Source organism: Lepidochelys olivacea, assembly GCF_965140295.1.
Source record: "Lepidochelys olivacea isolate rLepOli2 genome assembly, chromosome: 13".
NCBI classification, from domain to species: Eukaryota; Metazoa; Chordata; order Testudines; family Cheloniidae; genus Lepidochelys; species Lepidochelys olivacea.
The window spans coordinates 1,952,723-1,973,583 of record NC_140423.1 but is presented as its reverse complement, the minus strand read 5'-3'; positions in this window follow the sequence as shown (position 1 = coordinate 1,973,583).

The following is a 20,861-nucleotide window of genomic DNA, read 5'->3' as shown; positions in this document are numbered from 1 at the left end:
GTGCTTGAGCAGAAGTGAAATACTTTGGTGGAAAATGAAAAGGAGGACTTGTGGCACCTTAGAGACTAACCAATTTATTTGAGCATGAGCTTTCGTGAGCTACAGCTCCCTTCATCGGATGCATACTGTGGAAAGTGGAAAGATCTTTTTATATACACACAAAGCATGAAAAAATACCTCCTCCCACCCCCCTCTCCTGCTGGTAATAGCTTATCTAAAGTGATCACTCTCCTTACAATGTGTATGACAATCAAGTTGGGCCATTTCCAGCACAAATCCAGGTTTTCTCACCCCCCACCCCCACACACAAACCCACTCTCCTGCTGGTAATAGCTTATCTAAAGTGACCACTCTCCTTACAGTGTGTATGACAATCAAGGTGGGCCATTTCCAGCACAAATCTAGGGTTTAACAAGAACGTCTGGGGGGGGGGGGGGGAGTAGGAAAAAACAAGGGGAAATAGGTTACCTTGCATAATGACTTAGCCATCCCCAGTCTCTATTCAAGCCTAAGTTAATTGTATCCAATTTGCAAATGAATTCCAATTCAACAGTTTCTCGCTGGAGTCTGGATTTGAAGTTTTTTTGTTGAAGAATTGCAACTTTCATGTCTGTAATTGCGTGAGCAGAGGCCAGTTTGAATCTCACCCCTGCGAATGCTGTTCCCACTGTGTCCTAGATATTTTACCCACTGATATGGGACCGAATGCTTTGGGATTGTGGCTTCCATTAGAAAAATAAACCTAATGAAGGGTGAGCAGCGCCCCAGAAGAGCTAGATAGTGTATAACTCTGCCTACATCGTATGCTCACGCATTCTGCCCTGGATCCTGCTGATCTCCTCAGGCCATTGTCCCAGCCTCCAAACCCCTTCCTCTTCCCCTTGACAAGATCTCTTAATTCAAACAAGTGAGACATGCCAGTAGATCTGGAGGCGTTACTATGGGGCATGCAGCGACGTACCCGGTATGATTTGTTTTCTGTGTGATTCACCATTACGTCTTTGCTGGTCTGCTCGGAGGCAGCGGCCATTTGGTGTTCATTTGGGTTGCAGCGTGCTCCAGAGGATGGAGACAGACACATGCCGCCACCCCGCCCCCTCATGGAGGCTTCACTTTTGTCCTTTGCTTCTTTTTGTTGTTCTCTTGACCTAAAAAAAAAAAAAAAGAAACTCTGGCTGACGCATCTGGCTGCTCTTTGTGCAAGACAAAACATACCAGTGATGTCAGCGCTGAAATGGAAGTGCCTGGATCACTTGGTGTTTGATCACTTGAGTGAATGGCGTTTTGAAAAACCTGTAGACTCTCCAAGAGGCAACAGAAGTTAGTGGAGGCAATGCATTGACTCTGAAGCTCTGGGTACATAATCACAAGCTTCTTAAATGCTGACTCTCAAGTGTACTGTGTTCGAGACGCACGGAAAAGTCAGTGCTAATGGACAAGATGTCCAAAGGTAAGGGGTAGCTGAAATGCAGCAAGAGGAGAGAATGATTTACAGTTGGTTGGTGTTTTGGAGTCCACACCTGGGTGGAATTAGTCTGTCTTCTGGCATCAGCCAAGTTCTTGTGTGGAGAACTCAGTAAACATGGCCTCTGTACCCATCACACAGATCGTCCCTTCGTAGCCATGACTTCAGCAAGAAAATCATACAAGCTGTAACAGCAGCTCTAAACATGTACCTCAAAGATCTGAGAACATGGCTCTCTATTTCAGACTCTCAGGCTGGTAGAAATGCTCTTGATTTCCGTGTCTGAGAAGTCTTGAACCCTCTTGTTTTATAAGCATATTTATTCTGTGCTGTTGCACAGGCTTAGAGGAACCTCATGATCTTGTCCATGTCTAGGTAACTTTATATGGCTAGCAGTAAAGTGAGAACTTCTGAGAGAAATTCTGCTGGGATCCAAGTAATCTCCTGAGCAAATATCTCCCATGAATAAAAGTTTCAGAAAATACTAGTGATGGAACTGTTTAGTTCAGCTCTGTGTTCATGCAATAAGTAACTGCTAAACAGTAGCTCCCTGCAGACAGCTGTCTCTTTGATCCTAGGTAGTGATCCTAGGGACATTAAATATCTTGAACTCAGCTGCTGAAGTCTCACTAAAAACTCTACTGGGACTTTTGATGTTGGGAAGATTCTACTCAAAGTACATAAACTCCCTGAAGCTCGGCTGGCTCTTATCATGGAGGCAGAGCAAATGGCTGCTGAAGGCAATCAAATATCGTGGCAGAAAAATGGGTAGTGATTCTTTGTGGTCCAAGCATCTGTCGCCGGGGGTGGTGGTGCTGAAAATAACACCAGGTGGATTTAGTTCATGGGCCAATATTGCTCTGTCGTACCACTCACTGCCAATGCATTGTCTAAATCTGAGTGGCTGAGAACAGAATTTGTGCTTTGCCATTTCAGTTTGTTCTACATTTTAAATATTAGGACAGGTTGTGTAACTGTGTGTGGTTCTGGGTGTGCTGAATCATGGACATGTAGGGCTGGAAGGGAACTCGAGATGTCATCAAGTCCAACCCCTGAGCTGTGGCAGAACCAAGTAAACTAAGACCAGCTCTGACAGGGGTTTGTCCAACTGGTCTTAAAAACCTCCAGTGGGAAGGGGTTCCACACCCTCCATAGGGAACCTGTTCAAGAGTTTAACTACCCCTAGAATTAGAAAGGCTTTCCTACTATCTAACCTCAATCTCCCTTGTTGCAGGTTAAAGCCCATTGCTTCTTGTCCTGCCTTCAGTGAACCTGGAAAACAACTGATAGTCCTCTTTACAGCAGCTCTTTACATGTTTGAAGACCAGTCTCAGGTCCCCCCTTAGTCGTCTTGTCTCAAGACTAGACATGCCCCATTTTTTAACTTTTCCTCACAGGTCAGGATTTCTAAACCTTTTATCATTTTTGTTGCTCTCCTCTGAACTCTCTCCAATTTCCCCACATCTTAAAGTGCAGCGCCCAGACCTGGGCATAGGATTCCAGTTGGGGCCTCCCCAGTGCTGTGTAGAGCAGGACAATGACCTCCCATGTCCTACATACGACACGCCTGTTAATACATCCCAGAATTGGCCTTTTTTGCAACTCCATCATATTGACTTTCGTTCAATTTGTGATCCGCTATGACCCCAGATCAGCAGCACAGTACGACCACCTAGCCAGTGATTCCCCATTTTGTAGCTGTGTATTTGATTTTTCCTTCCTAAGTGTAGTACTTGGCATTTGTCTTTGTTGAATTTCATCTTCCTGGTTTCAGACCAATTCTTCAGTTTGTCAAGGTGATTTTGAATTCTAATGCTGCCTTCCAAAGTGCTCGCAACCCTCTCTGCTTGGTGTCCTCTGTAAATTTTAAAAGCATGCTCTCCACTCCATTAGTCAAGTCATTTAGTGAAAATATCTATTAGTACTGGACCCAGGACTGACCCCTGCAGGACCCCACTAGATGCACTCTCCAAGGTTGACAGCGAACCATTGATTAAAAGACCATATCAGTCCTACACTCACCTTGAAGCTATTCTGTATGGGTGAAATGCAGCCCTGTGCAGAATGTCAGCACAGAGCTTATGCACCACTGAAGAGTTCCACTTAAGCCCCTCTGCACAGGGCTCAATTGGACCTTGAGTGCCAGGGTTTCAAAAAAGTGCTTTCCGATGTGGAGCTTTTGGAATGGATGCTCTGCATGCTCTCCCTCCCTGGTTTACATTCAGTTCTAACGCTAAAAATCTAACCCCTCCAACTCCTTCATCCAGGGGTTAAACTGTACCAATGACTAGCAAAAATCTTTTGCCTTTCCCGCAGACTGATTCTGCACATCCCTATCCGATACATAACTGGTGGTGTGTTCCTAGACTTTGCTCACTGCCGCATAACTACATTAAGGACTATATATACATTGATTTCAGTTATAACTGTCTGAATCCTCAGACTTCACAATACTCACTTCTCTGGATTTAATCGGTCCCATGCTGTACCAATGGTAATTCTCATCCAGCCACTCGATGCATCAGTTGTTCCAATTTTCACAAAGTAACATACCTGCAGCTATTTTGTTCTGTTTATTTAGCTGAAAGAATGAACAGGAGCCTCTATTAAGTCACTTGGTGTGCGACAGGCTGGGTTTGTTGTTTTACTTTCCATGTATCAGAAAGGTTAGACTTGAGTGTGACCCTCTGCAGAGTTGCGTGCCCGTCATACAAACCCCAAAGGGCCTGAGGAGGGCAGTGCTGCCAGACATGGGGTGATGGAATAAGTGCGGCAGTGAGCAGACTAATGATCAATAGGGCTGGCTTTGAGCAAGACAACTACTCTGTGTTCAGTGTGTGGGGTCCCTGCGCACAGTTCTGGTGCGGGGTGCAGGGCCTGGAGCATAAGGGGTGGCTTTCATCCTGTAGATTCTTAAAGCCCTGACAGGGAGTTGTTTGATGCATTAGATGAGATCCTGTGCTCTGGTCACAGTAGCATGAATAAATGGGAGCAGGAGGTTGCACTGGCTCTGGATGTCCTCGTTTTGTGGATGTAAATCAACCCCATGGCAGCAAAACATCTGTGTATGTCTTACTGGGGATCTCTGCTCAATGTCGAGCGGATCTTTGCTGCATTTTACCACCATCAGGGGGTGGTAGAGCCTAAGACAATATCTTGATGATCATTTCAAAAGGTTTTCTCTCCCCCCACCCCACGCTCCTGCTGGTAATAGCTCATCTTAAGTGATCACTCTTCTTACAGTGTGTATGATAAACACCCATTTTTTCATGGTCTGTGTGTATATAAATCTCCCCACTGTATTTTCCACTTTGTGCATCCGATGAAGTGAGCTGTAGCTCATGAAAGCTTATGCTCAAATAAATCGGTTAGTCTCTAAGGTGCCACAAGTCCTCCTTTTCTTTTTGCAAATACAGACTAATGCGGCTGCTACTCTGAAATAAGACAATATCGTTTTCTTGCTGGGCTTTTGTTCATCAGGCTTGTTGCAGTGAGGTCGGCGTTCTGAGCCTGTGAGATCAGCTCTGGGGGCGGGGGACTTAGGGTGTAGCGTAGGAATGAGCAGCCTGGATGCAGGACTTGGATCTACTTCTCCCCCGCACCCCTTTTCGGGTGTGCTATACGCTATCGTGCTCCTCTGAGGTACTGTTGCTTATGCTGGTCTGACGTGGTTCAGTTTTCAGAGGTAGGTGGTCTGCTGGGGAGAATGACTAGGTTTAATTTGATTCAATCTTTAAATTAGCTTGTGAACTCTTTGGAGCAGGGACCGTGTCTCTGTCCGTTTGAGTTCAGCACCTGATCCCGGTTCAGGCACGAATGCGATAGAAATAAGTAACAACTGCCCCCACTGTTGGGTGATGGGTTCTCGTCGTTTGTGGATCAGGATATAGAGCGAATCCTGCAGCAGCGTCTACTCGTTTCTCTCTCCCGCAGCATATGAACCCTTTCTCCCCCCTTTGAGCCTAAAAGTACCATGGCTCTGGGGAACAGCTGCAGTAGCGTGCCATGGGAACAGGGGCCCTGTGTAGAAGGAAAGAGACGGCCAGGTCCTGAGAAAAGGACTAAGTGTGTGTGGCTAGTCTGGGTCTCATCCCATCCTACCGGCTCTCCATTCCTTCCTGTAGGCTGCCAGTCACAACTGTTAAGCGCCCCACGGTCACCCTGATGCTCTTGCGTGGGATCTGGACTCGGCCAGCAATGAACACCAGCCCAGACACGGATGGTAAATGGTGAGTAGGGGCTTGGGCAGATGTTGCCTGTAGCTCTTTTCAGTGGCAAGGAGAATGGGGGAGACCAGTTTGGCTTCTCCTGCTCTGGCACTCACCCCTAATCTCTAACCCCATGGAGCTGGGGGTGGCTTTCCCCGGAGCAGAATGGGGTGCTGGCTCCATCCCCTGTTCTTGGGGCTTTCCAGGCTTCGTGTCTTTCGTTGGCTCCCTGCTGCGTGGTGCAGTGAAGAGGAAGGTAGGGCCATGGGCAGACTTGCTGGGGTTTGCATGAGCCAGTGTGCAGGGAGCTGTAACACGTGGTCGGTCCAGCACGAGTTTCTCTGCTCTCATCATCAGCCTCTCTGGAGGGGTTGGTAGCTCCATGAATATCAGAGTGGCTGGTTAGACTGTGATTGCCTGGCTGGCTCACTAACCTCCAACTCCTTTCTGGGTGGGTGCCAGTGATTTCTACCTCCCATTAGCTAGCCAGCTGGTGCCTGTGTCCTATTGTGAGGGTGCGTGAATATTCATGATTCCCCCCTCCCCTGGTCCTCCCTACTCTGGAGTAAAGGACTTAGTACTGCTGGAATCAGTGTAAATGGTGAAGGATTAAATCACTCATCTGTTCATCCATCTGTCCATTCCTGGGGTGTTTAAGGACCTCAGCTACAGGATTTTTGTTTCTGGAAGGTTTAATCCATTCTCCTTCTTATGTCAGTGGCTCCTTTAGGGCCTTAGCAGCTTTGAGAAACGGTGACCTAAAGTGAGGGTGCAGACAGCTCCTGCAGGCTGTTCGCTTAGCAGGAGAGCCTGCTGGAGGAAATGGCTGCAGCTGTTTCTGGTCTGGGATTAAAAGGATGCTGTTGAGGCAAATTTGGCTCAGTATTGAACATTTTTTTTTCGAAACAAGTTTTCACTCAGCCTGAGGCCAACAGAAACGTGCCCTTCACCTTGTTCTTGTTCATTCCGATGGACATTCTACAAATTCCCCTGAAATACTCACAGCCCAACCGCTGTGTCGGAACGTGAGGCTGGCCACCCTATTTCCCGAGGTGCACGAAGTCAACGGGGCGCAGGAAGAGCAATGAGGAAATGGTTGAAAACTCATCTCATTTCACTGATCTGTGGTGGTGCTTGGAATGCAGGTCAGGGCTTTGGTGTGTTTAACACACAGGACCAGATTCATCACGTGGATGCAAATAGTATTCCCCAAGCCCAGAGAGCTAGCTGTGCTCCGGTGTGGTTCAAGGCAGCTTTCTAATCTGGGTGGCTCTCCGTAGGAGCCACACTTTCAGAGACAGCCTTTGGTAAAATTCATGGAAACCAAGGCACACCCAGAGCAGCTGGTGTTTGTACACCCTCTTCCCTAGATCTCGTTGTATCCACCTAGTGTCTCACCTTGTACTGTGATTGTAAACTCTTTGGGGAAGGGTCCCTCTTTTCAGGATGGCATGTTGGGGCCTGATCCCCAGCTGCGGCCTGTAGGCACCACTGCAAATCACATAATAATGCCATGTCTATCTGTCTGGGTTTTTACACTGGAGCCCATCCCTGTAGTGTTTGGCTAGTGTATTTCATCCCTCTTCCTCAGACTATTCCACTCACTGCACTTCATTTAACATCTCAGACACAGCTGTAAAATTCCCAAAGACATTTGCTCACTGTCGCATTACCCTGGTTTTACTCTGAGTTTCATCTTTTGTATTCTGTGTGACAGAGGTGCCCCATCATTAATGTTCTCGCCCTTGACAGCGTTCAGCTGCTCAACCCCATGAGCTGTAATTTCACACACTCTGCTCTCCTGCCTTTTGCTTTCTTCCCTTCTCTCACCCGTGACAAGTTGCTCTCTCGGTTCTTGTAGAGCTCAGCATAATGTTGCTGTCCCAAAAGTGTGGCATGTTCAGGGGGTGACAGATATTGCAACCATATCCACTGTCTTTGGGGACTGTATTGTATTATGTGTATGAAAGGTTTATAGAATCATAGAATCTGAGGGTTGGAAGGGACCTCAGGAGGTCATCTAGTCCAACCCCCTGCTCAAAGCAGGACCAATCCCCAATTTTTGCCCCATATCCCTAAATGGCCCCCTCAAGGATTGAACTCACAAAGCCTTGGTTTAGCAGGCCAATGCTCAAACCACTGAGCTATCCTTCCCCTCTCTGCATCACTCTGGGTCAGGGATTGTACGCAACTCCTCCAGGAACTCAGAACAATGTGGGGGATTAAGGGGAATCACCTCAGGTTGTAACACCCCTGGGGAGGTTTGCCTAACCTGGTTCAAACGGGGTTTCCAGAGACCAACAGACAAAGATGGGACTTTTGGATAAATAGCCTGAGTTTAAATGGACTCCAGCGGGCAGGGCCTTCTGTCCAAGGGGGCCTGCCACCACCCCTTGTGGGAGGGTTGGAAAGACTTTGGTCCATTAGACTGATGGGTGACCTCCAGTGAGCTTTTCTCATTCACCTAGGAACACTTATTGTTTTGATGTATTTTCTCTGTAATGCTTTTACCTTAACAATAAAGGCACTTGCTTAGCAAGAGCTGTGTGGTGACCTGTAACTGCTGGCAGTGCACTGTCTTTAGCCCTCGGAGACCGAAAGCAATGCATAGGGACTGGCCTTAGCCAGCCTGGCTTGCTAGGGATATCACAGTGCAAGGCAGCGGGCTGTGCCACCTTAAAGGAGAGACATGGGCCTCTGCCCAAGGGAGGTGATGGCTGGGAACCTGAAACCTTAAGTGGGTGCCCTTGAGAGACCACAGATGGGAAATACAGGTGCAGTTACCCTGAAACTGTGACTCGGGGATCTGTGTGTGTGTCTGTGTGATCAGATGCATGGTACCTACAAAGGGATGTGTTTTTGACTGCGTGCTCATGCACAATTTAAGATGCAGATCAGAGGCTGACACAACCAGGAGGTGTTGCTGGGTCCCCAATCAATGTGAGCCTGGAATTAATGCACTAAGGCTCAGTAAGGATGTAAAGAGCTATAAGCTTTATTGAACTGGTCCACTCTTGTTGGATGTCTACAATGGAAGCTACCTTCCTTCCCCCCAGTAAGTGTATAGTGGGGTTTGTGGGATTACTCAGTGAAAATATAGAGAGCCACAAATCCAGTGGTAAAGTCCAATCCTGGGGCACGGGATTGTTGGTTCCTTAATGGTCCTCACTAAAATTCTCAAGTTCCTGTCCCAGCACGTGATCATTAGGATGGTGTTTTGAGGAAACTAAGTGCTGGAGGCTGGGGACTGGCTTGCCTGGCATTATGCAGGGTTCATTCATCTCAGTCCAAATGTGGATGCCGGAAACTTAACACATGCTGTGTTGTCATCTGCTCAGAGAGCAATCGGTTCCTGTAAGTCAGCTCTTTGCACTGGATCAGGGAATTTATGGAGGGGTTCACTCTTCTACTTCTCTGAACAACTTAATGGGCACAAGTGAGACAATGTCTCTGCTGTATTGGAGCAGTCGTGGGGCTGAGATAGCAAAGGAGATAAGACCAATTTCACATGCACTCACTCTGACTTTCCCATTACAGGACCTGTTTTCTGTTCCTGGAGGCAAATTGCAGATTACTGTATCCCTGACCAGGTATCAAGCCTTATTGCATTGTATCTTCTGTGCAAAAATACCACGTTACCCAGCATAAGTAACAGGGAGAGGAGAAGATGCTGGCCTGAATTTGGGGGTTTGGACATTCTGGAGCCAGACTGAAATTCACAACCCGAATCTGGTCAGAGTGTTTAGATCACGTTTCATTTAGTTTTCTCTTCCCTTCCCTTCTCTGGGCTGAAGTTTGCATTGGCAGGATAACTTCATTTGGAATCTGCCAAGAAGCATTTTCTTACCTGGGTGGGTGGTGTTTTGTTTTTGTTTGTAGTGCTGCTCTCAACCTGGCTTCTTTATCTCTTGGCATCACTGAAATAAGTCCCTGAGCAATCTCACGATGTTTGTGATGCACTCTCAGAAGCAATCAGTTACTAGAAATTGTGTTACTGACAGAAGGGGCTGAACGTTTGTTTAAAACAACTCACTTCATCTCAAACTGGAGTCCTTGACACCAAATTTGTTCTCTTTCACCTCTAGCGATGGGATTCGGTTCATGGATATTCTTAATCAGTAGCTGCCATGCACTGTAGATTGGAAGTTATTTCTAGTCTCTCTCTCTCTCCTGTGTTCACCACATAACAGAAAACAACAAATTTGCCTCCCGTAGCTGCACTTCTTGTAAAACAAATATTGACATAAATTCAGACATGCTAAAATTGGAACCTTGAATATGGATGGCTCAGCTCATTTGCCCATTTCTATAGCACCTTCTGTCTCAGGGCCTGAAGGGTCTTTACAGACATTACTCAATGACCCCTTCTGCAGTGGGCATTATCCCCAAATTACTGATGGGGAAACTCAAGGTACAAGAGTGTCCTTACAGTTAGGACATTTGTCCCAGAGCAGAGGGGCTGAACAAATCCTAATCACCACTTAAATCCAACTTAAAGATCTCAGAATAGGACTGAAATGGTGCACAGGCCAGGTGCTGACACATTGCACAGGGCGAACATCACTTGTGGTGAATGTTCTTGAGGGGTCAGCTAAAATCGAGTGTGTCTGCTCTGAAGCACAGAATTAACTACACACAAAACATCAGGGCTGGGAGATGATGCATAAGAATGTATCGGACCCAATGAGGGGATTTCAACAGGTGACAACAGTAAAATATGTGTGCATCAGGAGCCAGTGGTGCGGGAGATGGAATCCTGGTGGCTGTGCATATGTTTTATACTGTGTATTTCACTGTGTGTCTTGTCATTGTTTTCCTGGAGTCACGCCTATGCACTTCAGGTCTTGCATCTTGGGACACTGATCTGTAATCTGGTGGAAAACTCTCTGCCACTCATCAATGGTGAGGCCAGTTGCATGCTTTTGTGTCATTAAATTCATATTAATTAAGAGCCAAGTACTTAGTGCAGATCTGTCTGCTTTATATTTGACCATAGTTTTATGATGTAGTTAGAATTTCTCTGCAGCATGAACATTCATCTTTCACTTTCAATCCTCAAATGTGACTGCGTGGTTAAAAATGAGTATCATCAAACCAAACTATGGTGTTTTTTCTCTAGGCGCTCAGCTGCAGCACATCTAGCATCTAGCACCAAAACCAAATGTTATAATGGAGACAGGTCTCTGCTGTAGGCTTGCATTAACAGAAAAGCCTGTATAAATTAATACACAGGCAAGAAAGAAACCTGGTAGAAGTTTTCATCTGCTGTGTGTGGATATGAGTTAAATATCCATGTAAAATTCCTGCAGGACTTTTATGTGGTGTATGTGTGAGAGAACAGGAATCAATGCAAGAAGAGATTATTGGTGCTACACCACAGAGAGCAGAAAGAGAGGAATAAAAACCAGCAAGAACAAACAAGGTTTGAGCTCTGCTTTTCTTCTAACTTGATCCAACAATTTGATTCTCTATAAAAACAAACACCAACCAGCCCTATGTGATTCCGAATTCTTGAGTGAGAATGTCAGCAGATTTAAACGTTTAATGGAACGGAAGGGGAAAACATTTCTTTCTTTAAAAATAAATATTACCCTCTTACTGGGTTTGCTGTTTTCTAAGTTAACACCTTCCTGGGTTGTAAATTCCAGGGGACTTTGCACCACTGCATTGTGAGGGGAAGTGGTATTTTCCATTCATGCATTAGTCTTTTAATAAACGTTAGTGCTTCTCAGCACTCAGATCATATTCTTTTCTAATATTTCTCATCATGCTTCATTTTTAAGTCTGTTCACTCCAGGGCTGGGTTCAGCGTTCTGATAATGAATACGCAAATCTTTATAAAAGGGGGAAATGAAATATTAGTGACTTAGAGTGGGGTGAGAAGCCGAAGAAATGACCAAACCAGAAAACCTGCCCAACAACAGAAGAGTCTGAAACCATGTATAAAACACACAGCTACATACAGGTTAGACTTGCAACTGTGACCATAATCTGTGTGTATAAGTTAGGTAAATACATACACAAATGCAACTAATTAGTCATTACCTGTGCAATTACTGGATGTTCAGTCATACTAGACAACCCATGTCTATGTTACATACACAATTGCCTGTCTGAGGGATCTGAAAATCGGTCCCTGAACATGCACCATGGCTGACTTTACCAGGCACGTAACAAAAAACCCTCTCTTGTACCATAGGTGAGGTCAGAGTTGAGCCCTACAGGTCCTGTGGTCCCCTGTGAAGAATTCTCCTTGGGCATTCATGGTAACCTCTTAGCCTTGTAAACTCAAAGCGGTTTCTTTACACTGAAAAAAAAAAGACAGAGTAAGTTGGTGTGAGAGAGCGAGCGTGCCAGGCAGGTTTTTCCAAGCGATCAAAGCAGATAGCGAATAGCAAAGTCAGCAATAAAGCCAGCTACTGTAAATCAATCCAAGAGACAGCCAGACCCAGTTTGAAGAAATCAGGAACACTGTGGCTGAGCTAATCATCAGATGTGAAAGTTATGGTGGATGAGGGAGTTTGGCTGCCTGGGTTCTTTGCTTTCGGAAGGGCCATGCTCTCTGTACTATCTCTGTGTGAGGAAGCTCCCCGGCTTCGGGGCTGTGATACCTCACTTGTGGGGTGTTATCTTTGGTCCCTTGTTCCTGCTTCATCTTGGGGAGACCCTTGCTACTTCCTGACCCAGTTCTAAGCATGACTGCAGCCAGGTTCTTGGCAGCAATGTTTGGCTCCCCCTTATACCTGAATAGGTTGACCAGAGAGCAAATGTGAAAAATCGGGACAGAGGGTGGGGGGTAATAGGAGCCTATATAACAAAAAGACTCAAAAATTGGGACATCTGGTCACCCTAGACCTGAATGCTCTAAGTTAGGTACCTCCCTAACCCTTTTGTCTCTCCCCCAGGAACAAATGTTCCTTTTCTATGTCTCTGCGAACATGCCAGAATGAGAAGCCCAAGAACAGTCCAGGTCCAAACGTCCCTTAAATAAAGCAACTGCTTACACCAAGTGGAGCGAGAATCAAGTTAAACCACCCAGGCCTGTATCTGAGAGCGCACACAAACTCTGCTAAGCAGGCCATAGCCTTAGGTTCACCATGGAGTGAAGTAGGACTGCTTGGGATTAGCGCCTCAGCTGTGTGAATCAGCACATCCACATGGACCTTAGTGGAGTCATGCCAACGTACACTGCTGAGGCTTGACACTTACACCCAGCCCTGGGGTTCTCTCTCTTTCAGGGTGTTGGAGTTGTCATCATCTTCACCTCTCCACCTGTGCTGTTAGAGTGAAATCCACCTACCCGGCAGATGGTCAGCTCCAGAGGCCTGCATGCGACTTACAGCTAAAACCCCATGGAAAACATCTCAATAGGAAGAATGTTCTGAAGTCCTCACTCTGTCTCTTAAATGGAGCCATTTTCCACGGCAATGCCCCATAACGGGTGCACATCCGTGCATAGATTGAACTACTTCTTAGCTATGCATGATGTGCCTTGGGTGACCCATGTCCAGGATTCATCACTGAATTTGATCTGCTGGTTGGATCATTCACTTCCCTGGGCTGGGCCGGGTACTGACAGGGAGTGTGATGTAGCTGCTAATCCACGCTCCCCATAGATTGAACTGAAAACATTGATTCTTATGTTTGCTGTATGGCTGCGGATGACGTGGTATTGGGTCCAATTCTTGAGGCTGTTGGAGCAAAGCTACCCTGTAGCTGATCTATCCCACCACACGTGGCTGCCTCCATGTAGGAGAATCTTCACGTGGGTAGAACTGTTCTAATGCTTCGACGCCAGCATTGCCCCCAGTCACGGGGGTGTGGCGAAAGGGGAGCAAAGGCTGTGATTCCCCTACACCCTGCTGTCAAAACACTGAGGATTGGACCATAAGAAAGCCATCTTGACATGTCCCCGTCCTGCACTGTGCTGAGCACTGGGCCATTGCCCAGATCAGACCCATGGTGACAAAATGGATAAACCCGTTGTGATCAGCATGGCCAGCAGGCAGCAGGAGAGTGACCCAGGAGAGAGATGTAAGTCCCCGGATGAGGAGAAGCCTCATTCCCTGTAGAGGGAAGAAAGGTTTCTATAGATTAATTAAAAGCACCTGAAGCCAATTAGAGCATCTGAAGCTAGTCACCTGATAAAACCCCCTTACTTCAATCAGCCAGGGGAAGGAGTGGGAGCAGAGAGCAATTGGAAGGAGTGGGAGCAGAGTGCAGTTTGGAGAGTTTGGAGAAGTGCTGTGGCTGGCTAGAAGGCCAAGGGTATGTCTACGCTACGAAATTAGGTCGAATTTATAGAAGTCGGTTTTGTAGAAATCCCCACACAAATGCTCTAAGTGTATGTAGTAGGCGGAGTGTGTCCACAGTACCAAGGCAACCGTCGACTTCCGGAGCGTTGCACTGTGGGTAGCTATCCCACAGTTCCTACAGTCTCCGTCACCCATTTGAATTCTGGGTAGAAATCCCAGGGCCTGATGGGGCTAAAACGTTGTTGCGGGTGGTTCTGGGTACATATCGTCAGGCCCCCGTTCCCTCCCTCCCTCCCTCCGTGAAAGCAAGGGCAGACAATCGTTTTGCGCCTTTTTTCTTGAGTTACCTGTGCAGACGCCATACCACAGCAAGCTTGGAGCCCGCTCAGCTAACCGTCACCGTACGTCTCCTGGGTGCTGGCAGACGTGGTACTGCATTGCTACACAGCAGCAGTTAATTACCTTTTGGCAGCAGACAGTGCAGTATGACTGGTAGCCGTCGTCGACGTAGTCCCGGGTGCTCTTTTAATCAGGCGCCTGGGCAAACATGGGAGTGACTCAGCCAGGTCATTTCCCTTGTTTTGTCTCGTGGCGATTCAGTCCTACCGGGAGTGCACTGTCTTTTAACCTCCAGCCAGCAGAAGATGATGGCTAGTCGTCATACTGCACCGTCTTCTGCTGAGCACCCAAGAGATGATGACGGCTAGCAGTCGTACTGCACAGTCTGCTGCCAGCAAGATGTATAAAGATAGTTGAAGTGGCTCAAAACAAGAAATAGACCAGATTTGTTTTGTATTCATTTTCTCCTCTCTCCCTCCCTCTGTGAAATCAACGGCCTGCTAAACCCAGTTTAGAGTTCTATCCTTGAGGGGGCCATTCTGTTTCTCGCAAAGCCACCCCCTTTGTTGATTTTAATTCCCTGTAAGCCAACCCTGTAAGCCATGTCGTCAGTCGCCCCTTCCTCCGTCAGGGCAATGGCAGACAATCGTTCTGCGCCTTTTTTCTGTGCAGACGCCATACCACAGCAAGCATGGAGCCCGCTCAGATCACTTTGGCAATTAGGAGCACATTAAACACCACACGCCTTATCGAGCATTATATGCAGCACCAGAACCTGGCAAAGCGATACCGGGCGAGAAGGCGACATCAGCATGGTGACGTGAGTGATGAGGACAAGGACACAGACTTCTCTGAAAGCATGGGCCCTGGCAATGTGGGCATCATGGTGCTAATGGGGCAGGTTCATGCGGTGGAACGCCAATTCTGGGCTCGGGAAACAAGCACAGATTGGTGGGACTGCATAGTGTTGCAGGTCTGGGACGATTCCCAGTGGTTGCAAAACTTTCGCCTGCGTAAGGGCACTTTCATGGAACTTTGTGACTTGCTTTCCCCTGCCCTGAGGCACAAGAATACCAAGATGAGAGCAGCCCTCACAGTTGAGAAGCGAGTGGCAATAGCCCTGTGGAAGCTTGCAACGCCAGACAGCTACCGGTCAGTCGGGAATCAATTTGGAGTGGGCAAATCTACTGTGGGGGCTGCTGTGATGCAAGTGGCCCACGCAATCAAAGATCTGCTGATATCAAGGGTAGTGACCCTGGGAAATGTGCAGGTCATAGTGGATGGCTTTGCTGTAATGGGATTCCCTAACTTTGGTGGGGCCATAGATGGAACCCATATCCCTATTTTGGCACCGGAGCACCAAGCCGGCGAGTACATAAACCGCAAGGGGTACTTTTCAATAGTGCTGCAAGCACTGGTGGATCACAAGGGACGTTTCACCAACATCAACGTGGGATGGCCGGGAAAGGTACATGACGCTCGCATCTTCAGGAACTCTGGTCTGTTTCAAAAGCTGCAAGAAGGGACTTTATTCCCAGACCAGAAAATAACCGTTGGGGACGTTGAAATGCCTATAGTAATCCTTGGGGACCCAGCCTACCCCTTAATGCCATGGCTCATGAAGCCGTACACAGGCAGCCTGGACAGTAGTCAGGAGCTGTACAACTACAGGCTGAGCAAGTGCAGAATGGTGGTAGAATGTGCATTTGGACATTTAAAAGCGCGCTGGTGCAGTTTACTGACTCGGTTAGTCCTCAGCGAAACCAATATTCCCACTCTTATTACTGCTTGTTGTGCGCTCCACAATATCATAGAATCATAGAATATCAGGGTTGGAAGGGACCCCAGAAGGTCATCTAGTCCAACCCCCTGCTCGAAGCAGGACCAATTCCCAGTTAAATCATCCCAGCCAGGGCTTTGTCAAGCCTGACCTTAAAAACCTCTAAGGAAGGAGATTCTACCACCTCCCTAGGTAACGCATTCCAGTGTTTCACCACCCTCCTAGTGAAAAAGTTTTTCCTAATATCCAATCTAAACCTCCCCCACTGCAACTTGAGACCATTACTCCTCGTTCTGTCATCTGCTACCATTGAGAACAGTCTAGAGCCATCCTCTTTGGAACCCCCTTTCAGGTAGTTGAAAGCAGCTATCAAATCCCCCCTCATTCTTCTCTTCTGCAGACTAAAAAATCCCAGCTCCCTCAGCCTCTCCTCATAAGTCATGTGTTCTAGACCCCTAATCATTTTTGTTGCCCTTCACTGGACTCTCTCCAATTTATCCACATCCTTCTTGTAGTGTGGGGCCCAAAACTGGACACAGTACTCCAGATGAGTCCTCACCAATGTCGAATAGAGGGGAACGATCACGTCCCTCGATCTGCTCGCTATGCCCCTACTTATACATCCCAAAATGCCATTGGCCTTCTTGGAAACAAGGGCACACTGCTGACTCATATCCAGCTTCTCATCCACTGTCACCCCTAGGTCCTTTTCCGCAGAACTGCTGCCTAGCCATTCGGCCCCTAGTCTGTCGCGGTGCATTGGATTCTTCCGTCCTAAGTGCAGGACCCTGCACTTATCCTTATTGAACCTCATCAGATTTCTTTTGGCCCAATCCTCCAATTTGTCTAGGTCCTTCTGTATCCTATCCCTCCCCTCCAGCGTATCTACCACTCCTCCCAGTTTAGTATCATCCGCAAATTTGCTGAGAGTGCAATCTACACCATCCTCCAGATCATTTATGGAGATATTGAACAAAACTGGACCCAGGACCGACCCCTGGGGCACTCCACTTGACACCGGCTGCCAACTAGACATGGAGCCATTGATCACTACCCGTTGAGCCCGACAATCTAGCCAGCTTTCTACCCACCTTATAGTGCATTCATCCAGCCCATACTTCCTTAACTTGCTGACAAGAATACTGTGGGAGACCGTGTCAAAAGCTTTGCTAAAGTCAAGAAACAATACATCCACTGCTTTCCCTTCATCCACAGAACCAGTATATATATCTGTGAGAGTAAGGGGGAGATGTTTATGGTGAGGTGGGAGGTTGAGGCAAATCACACAGCCAGACACCAGGGTGGTTAGAAGAGCACAGGAGTGTGCGGTGCGCATCAGAGAAGCTTTGAAAAACAGTTTCATGACTGGACAGGCTACGGTGTGAAAGTTCTGTTTGTTTCTTCTTGATGAAACCCACCACCCCTTGGTTCACTCTACTTCCCTGTAAGCTAACCACCCACCCCTCCTCCCTTCGATCACCACTTGCAGAGGCAATAAAGTCGTTGTTGCTTCACATTCATGCATTCTTTATTCATTCATCACACAAATAGGGGGATAACTACCAAGGTAGCCCAGGAGGGGTGGTGGAGGAGAGAAGCACCAGGAGGGGTGGTGGAGGAGGGAAGGACAAGGCCACACAGCACTTTAAAAGTTTAAAACTTTAAAACTTATTGAATGCCAGCCTTCTGTTGCTTGGGCAATCCTCTGGGGTGGAGTGGCCAGGTGGCCGGAGGCCCCCCCACCGCGTTCTTGGGCATCTGGGTGAGGAGGCTATGGAACTTGGGGAGGAGGTGGTGGACGGAATAAGGCTGCTGTCCCCAGAAACCTTTTGCAAAGGCTTTGGGAGTACGTCCAGGAGAGCTGAGAATTCCAGGGCAAATTAATCATTAAACATGCTTGCTTTTAAACCATGTATAGTATTTTAAAAGGTACACTCACCAGAGGTCCTTTCTCCGCCTGGTGGGTCCAGGAGGCAGCCTTGGGTGGGTTCGGGGGGGACTGCCTCCAGGTCCAGGGTGAGAAACTGTTCCTGGCTGTTGGGAAAACTGGTTTCTCTGCTTGCTTGCTGAGAGCTATCTACAACTTCATCATCATCATCTTCCTCATCCCCAAAACCTGCTTCCGTGTTGCCTCCATCTCCATTGAAGGAGTCAAACAACACGGCTGGGGTAGTGATGGCTGAACCCCCTAAAGTGGCATGTAGCTCATCATAGAAGCGGCATGTTTTGGGCTCTGACCCGGAGCGGCTGTTTGCCTCTCTGGTTTTCTGGTAGGCTTGCCTCAGCTCCTTAAGTTTCACGCGGCACTGCTTCGGGTCCCTGTTATGGCCTCTGTCCTTCACGCCCTGGGAGATTTTGACAAATGTTTTGGAATTTCGAAAACTGGAACTGAGTTCTGATAGCACGGATTCCTCTCCCCATGCAGCGATCAGATCCTGTACCTCCAGTATGGTCCATGCTGGAGCTCTTTTGCAATTCTGGGACTCCATCATGGTCACCTCTGCTGATGAGCTCTGGCCAGCGTGGCAAGCTGCAGGTGACCATGCAAACAGGAAATTGAAATTCAAAAGTTTGCAGGCCTTTTCCTGTCTACCTGGCCAGTGCATCTGAGTTGAGAGTGCTGTCCAGAGCGGTCACAATGGAGCACTCTGGGATAGCTCCCGGAGGCCAATACCGTCTAATTGTGTCCACAGTACCCCAAATTCGACCCGGCAAGGTCGATTTAAGCGCTAATCCACTTTGTCAGAGGTGGATTAAGGAAATCGATTTTAAGAGCCCTTTAAGTAAAAAAAAAAAGGGCTTCATCTTGTGGACGGGTGCAGGTTTACATCGATTTAATGCTGCTAAATTCGACGTAAACTCTTAGTGTAGACCAGGGCCAAGACCCTAGGTAAAGAGACACCCGGCTTTTGCAGAGAGAGAGGGCAGGAAGCCCCACAGGCTGAAGAGCAGGAGAGGGAAGTAGCCCAGAGGAAGGAAGCACTAGTTCAAGTGGTTTACCGCTATCCCTAGGCCCCTAGGCTGGGACCCGGAGTAGAGGACGGGCCCGGGTCCCTCCCTCTCCACTACTCTTCTCTGGTTACTAGTGGGACAGTAGATACCCTAGTTCAGGGGCAGGAAACTGCGCCCTGAAACCCCTCCCCCCAGAAGAGGAAGCGCAGGACCCATCATAATCGTACTGGCAATTTGCCACACTGTGTGTAGGTCTTAGGCTGTGCAAAAGTCCCCTGCATGTTGTTAGCTCCTTGTTAGCATTCCTCCTTGATCTGCCCTTGTTTTTATTAAATGCCTTTGAAATTTTGAACCAAAGGGATTGTTGACAGCTGCTGTAGATTCTCATTCCCACTTGCGCATTAGGGTCTTGATTGGGATCTCAGGGGGGCATGTGTGTGATGTTTATGTTGTAAAACTGGCATTCTGTTTGCATGTCTACACAATAACTTGTCTGACCGGATACGTGGCCGTGCGCATCCTTCTGCTGCAGCTGAGATCTGTGCAAATGGAGGCCACATATTTTCCTCTCTTAGAAAATTCTCCATTGACATTTATGGTGACTGCTTTGGCCTTATTAAATTGGAGAGGCTCCCTTCAAATGCAAACAAAGAGAGCTGCCCAGGCAGGGTTTCCAAACCATCAAGTCAAACAGAACCAGCAGCAATGTCAGCAATAAAACCATGCAGTATAAATCAACCCAAATGGCAGCTGGACACTGCAAGAGCAGGAATATAGTGGCAGAGCTAATTATTAGATATGAATGAAGGCATCTTATTGGCTGTAATTTAGGTGTAGCAAGGGCTATAGGGATTTATTCTGAGTTTCTATATTCTTATGGCCTTGTATAATAGTGTCCATGTTTGTACCTTTCATTTTAACATCTCTGGGCCAGACCCTCAGCTCACTTCAATGAAGCTCTGCCTGTTTACATCAAAGGGGGATCTGACCCATTGAGTTCACGAGAATTATGCCTATTTATATCCGTTAAGGATCTGGCTCTTGTGTTCCAGGTCTTTCAGCATTGTGATGTATGGAGCTGGCCCCCACCACCAGACTTCCAGAGCAGAATGCATCCAGCCCTCCATGACATTGTGCACGTTAATACTTGTTGCAATGTTTGCACGTACAAGCACAATCGTTGGCTTTACAAGATGTGCAATAGGAGAATGCACCTCCCCATGCATCGGAAATCCCAACAGAGCCCTAGGAGATTAAAATGTTTCCTTGATGCAGTAGCTATGTTGTTTTCTCTTCTATGTGAAGAACCTGGTTCAAATATCTACTGTAAACTGATGCTCCGGGCAAATGCCTTAAAAATCGAGTTTACATACATGCATGTTCTCCAGGAACAGAGCTGGGACGATGAGTATGAAGACACTTGACAACTGACTCATGGGGACTCTACCTTCTTCAGTTCCTGCTTAGTAGTAATGTTCTTCTTTGACTTCCACAGCTTCATGTAAAGACCTTGCCACCTGTCCTACAGCCAGCAAGCAACCCTGGTGGACAGGAGTCCCTCCCAGTGCCATGTGGTTTGCAAGTCCTCAGCATTCCTGACTTCAGCCTAGCAAGACAGAGCACTATGTGTTGGATCATGAGAATGCTGCTTGGTGGTGGTGGTGACCCTGAGCCTGCAGCTTCGTTTGAACAACCTGTTGTTCAAGAACAGGCTCAATTTTTAAATGTCTTCAGTTATGTTGGTAGACAGGAAAAAATTCCTCCCCCCATGGAATTCTTATACCCAAGAGGCTAGCTCATATTTCATCATTCATTTTATTTTCCTCATTCTTACAGAGGTTTTGATTATATAAGGGGTCCCT